Source organism: Carlito syrichta, unplaced genomic scaffold, assembly GCF_000164805.1.
Source record: "Carlito syrichta isolate Samal-C Ts95f unplaced genomic scaffold, Tarsius_syrichta-2.0.1 Scaffold195797, whole genome shotgun sequence".
Lineage (NCBI taxonomy): Eukaryota > Metazoa > Chordata > Mammalia > Primates > Tarsiidae > Carlito > Carlito syrichta.
Genome location: NW_007139893.1, coordinates 1 through 4,507, shown reverse-complemented (window position 1 = coordinate 4,507; position 4,507 = coordinate 1). Strand labels below are relative to the sequence as shown.

General features: G+C 38.7%; 1 pseudogene; it reads right to left on the bottom strand.

The window, feature by feature from the left end:
• Nucleotides 1-885: 885 nt before the first annotated feature.
• On the bottom strand, nucleotides 886-1,624 carry LOC103253047 (annotated as a pseudogene).
• Between the last annotated feature and the right edge of the window lie 2,883 nt (nucleotides 1,625-4,507).

Genomic DNA, 4,507 nt, shown 5'->3' with positions numbered 1-4,507 from the left:
CTTCACAAAGGAAGACATCGGAGCAGCCAACAGACACACAAAGAAATGTTCAACCTCACTAATCATCAGGGAGATGCAAATCAAAACCACACTGAGATACCACCTAACTCCAGTCAGAATGGCAATTATCAATAACAAAAAATAACAGTTGCTGGAGAGGGTGTGGTGAAAAGGGAACTCTCTACACTGTTGGTGGGAGTGTAAACTAGTGCAACCTCTGTGGAAAGCAGTGTGGCGATTCCTAAAAGCTCTAAATATCAACCTCCCATATGACCCTACAATCCCCCTACTGGGAATATACCCTGAAGAACTCAAATCACTCTATCCCAAAGATACCTGCACACGAATGTTTATTGCAGCATTGTTCACAATAGCAAGAACTTGGAAGCAACCATGCTGTGCTGTCCATCAAAAGAGGACTGGATTTTAAAAAATGAGGTACATATACACGATGGAATACTACGCAACCATAAAAAAAGAACAAAATCATGAATTTCACAGCAACCTCAATGGAACTAGAGTCTATAATACTGAATGACCTCTCACAGAAATAAAGATCTGAGTATCACATGTTCTCACTCATATAGTGGATCTTGATCATCCAACGTATTACCATAAGAAAATGACTGACAGTGGTGGGAAACTATGGGAGAGGAAGGGAAGGGAGATGGGATTAATGGTAGTAAATATCAGTCTGGGTATGAGGAGACACCTCTTATCAACAAGGGTGCCTGAATGAAGCATATTTGTATACCTAACCCTTAACTGTACCCCCACAATATCATAATAAAAGTATTGATTATAAAAAAAAGAAACGGACTCCCTTCCTAATAACCTGGCTGCAAAAAAAAAAAAAAAAAAAAAAAAAAAATCATGGCAGACACCTTAATTCATCTTTCTAACAAGTCTGTTGATCTAGTTTTCCCTGTTGCCAGCATCTCCATCTTCTACAATACGGGTGGTATTTTCTTCATTTCACCTCATGGAGAGGATAATTTTAAAGGTCAGAGGAAGTTATCTGTTTCTTTGAAGCATTTTCCAACAGTATAGATCTCGTGAATCAGATCTTTCTTGTAGATGATGCCATATTTATCAAGAGATTGAGCAATCAAACCACCTTCTGTCAAGGCAATTTGCTTCTTATTAATTTTGCCATAACCACACTTGTAGATTAGTTCATTTACTGACTTCAGGTTTAGGTACCCCCATGCAATATATGGTTCTACCATCCTTAGCATGTTAATTGAAGTCTTGTTGAGCTTAAAAAAGGTTCTGTTGAGGATCTGACAAAGACGAAGTTGCAACACCTTCTGGACCTTTGGGCTCACACTATTGATACCTCTGCTCCTGATGATAAATGCTGATTTGGGTTCTGCAGGTCCATAGAAGTTTCCAACTTTTCTTGACATCCTAGTCATTCAAATCTCAGTTCTGTACATCTGCTGATATCCCTTGTGATAGTGTGTAGCTTTTTTTATAGATAAGTTTCCTCCTTGCCTTTTGAAGCATTTATGGGGCAAACTTCTTCTCAGGTGCCTGATCTTCAGCTCTGCATAATTCCTTCACTTTTTCTTAAGGATTTCTGGCACAGCAGGAACCTTCTTTTTCTTCTCTTCGACACCCACTTAATAATTATTTGAAAGGTTCATGTAAAGTCATAGATTGATGCGATGAAATAAGTTTTTGTCATTTAAAAAATAAAATTATTCTTAGTAGCTTTTTTCAGTACTGATTAAAAGATAGATGTGAAATATGCAGAGAATGATGTCTGAAGACTTATGATAAAATGGACATGGAAACCACTCATTTAAAGAGTTTCAGGGCTAAAAGTCAAATCCTCTAGCATGTGATTTTTGTTGTACTTCTTTTCAGCCATTTACATATGGGGACAAATATATTTGGCAACAGGTCCTATTTTTAGAAGTCCGGGAAAGTTGCCCTTTGAAAATGTTTTCATTTTTGGCACATATATGTTTTTTAAGCAGAATGAAAACAGAAAGAAAAAAGAAAAATATGTACAAAAAAGAATGATTTTTCCAGCTCCATGCATCACAATAAGAAAGTAATTATTCAGTTTTGAATTTAAAACTGGATTGTTGCCTGGATTTTCCAATGATTTCCTTCTAAATGAGCATTTTTCTACTGAACTGAACTAATGTAAAGAGACAGGTTGTTCTAGTGCTGGAACTGAATAAGCAAAAACAAGATGGAGGCTACATTTTCATAGGAGGAACTTAACAAAATAATACTCTCTGTTTCCTTGCAGCCTCTGGGGTCAATTCAGAGGAGCCCATATTCCCATTTCATGACTTGTGTGTTTTCTCAGTCTGACTTCTGATCACCATCAGAGTTCTATTATTTATAGTCAGTAACAAAGATTCATCCCTGTGTCCATCATGCAACAAAGAGAGACTTTGTTACTTAGTGTAATTAATAAGTGAATTTCACATGGGATAGTGGGAGAAGAAACCCCTTTGTGTATATACTCATATGGATTCAGAACAGGCTGCAATGGATTCTTTAGACCAGTTAAGATGTCAGAACTCCAACAGAGGAAGAAAGATGGTAAACAAAGCATTTTCCTTGGGGTTCTATAACTATAGCCCAAGAGAACTCTCAAACTTTCCCCATCAAATCAGATGACCATGAGAACTTCTCTCTATTTATACATCCTATATAGGTGTATCTTATCCTTCCTGCTTCTCCACAACCATATTGTCTTCACCAATCTCTAGTTAGATTTCATTAAAAGATAAAAAATAAAAACCCAATGTTTGACAAGCACTTACCTTAGACTGTGTTGTTCAACCACTCAGTAAGTCTTCAGAGAATATATGGTAGACCCCCTTTTCAAGATGACAGAACTGGAAACTCAGACTTGGAGAAGATAGTGCTAAGACAAGGCTTAGGGAACTCAGATAGAAATAGCCAAGTCTGGAGTAAACCAAGGGCACTTGAACTCCAGGATTCTTAGATCACTTTTCACGGCATTATCACCTTTACTTTCACTTTCTGAAATCTTACTTTTAAAACTATTTTTGTGACTCCACCTGTTTTCTCTTCCTCCTCCTTCATAAGAAAGGCTGAATTTAACCCACTTATCCCTGGACTTTTAACCTCCTGTCCATCATACTGGGGCAAATCCAATTTAATCACTCTAAGGTTCAGAGAGCTCTTAAATATTAATATTTATTACTTGCAATAAGGTTATCTCATACATCTCTTCCCAGAGGCCATTTTGTGACTTCATTTTGCAAATGTATAAAAATTCTAAGATCAATGGGTTTTCTTCCTTCTGTTTCTGCCCAAAGAGAAAGCAAGCATGTGCTGCCTTTGCCCTCCCTGACGTACAATCTCTCTGATCTTCCATCACATCTTTACAAGTATAACTTCATATATCTTTTCCTAGGTTCAGTCAACAAATATTCAGGGCATATTCCACCAAGCTGTCTCTCTTCTCTCTCCTCATGGGTATAATGACTAGGAATGTTCAATCTTGTTGACTGGGGGTTGTTGGGTCACATTTCCCTGCCCTGTTGCCTTCCATGGTGGAAACAGCATCCACCCTGATTCTCTTCTCCCCTCAGGAATCCCGACTCCCTTTTGTCTTCCTCTGGACAGGGATGTTCTCCATCCTCCTCCCTCTCACCCCTCCACACACAGCTCTTTCAAAGTCTTCAGCTCCCTTGCCCTGTGTTTTCAAGGATACTTTTCTACTCCTCTCACTGGGCCAGCAACTGTCCTATCTGGTCTAACAATATCTCAAGGTTCCTAAATATTGCCTGTTAATATTTATGGTACTCTTTATCCAATTTGGTAACACCCCGCTGCCCCCTACATGCCACATGCTTCATGACACGCTGCTGAAATGACAACTTTTGAAAGTCAGTCCTACCATGGGTTAGTTCTGAGTTGGAATATACATTCACTTCTGCTTTGCCTAAGCTCCTGAGGACATGGGCTCTTGCTAGTCTTGATGATCCTATATGCAAAATAAATTATAATAATACAAGTGGGCATTAAATTGTAATTCTACAGATATGTGGAAATCAGAACCATTCCTTCCATGTCCATGATAGTTCCTTACCCACAACATGTGCTATTTTTCAATCAATGACCCTCTGCTTCTGTGCTGAAAGTTCAGCCCAGCATGGTGAACTTTGCAGGCATAGCTTTAATTCCTACCCTAACCACACAATTTATGACTGATGTGTTTCTAAGTATTTAAGTGTGTGTACATTCCCTTTCTTCCACCCCAAACTCCCCTCCTACATGACACCAATGATTTTGCTTTAAGGAAAAACTAAATTCCAATTCCTGTGACCATGAGTAGACAAAATAGAGTTGTGATCCTAATCTTCTGGTTATGGAATGCAGCAGAAACCTGTGTCAGTATTTGGGTACTCATTGAGCTAGAGAGCAAGCTAAAACTTAGCTCTTAGGAGCACTGAGAACTGAAGCACCAGCTACCCTCAAGCCTACCAGTCTAGCCAAGCCACCTATTAGC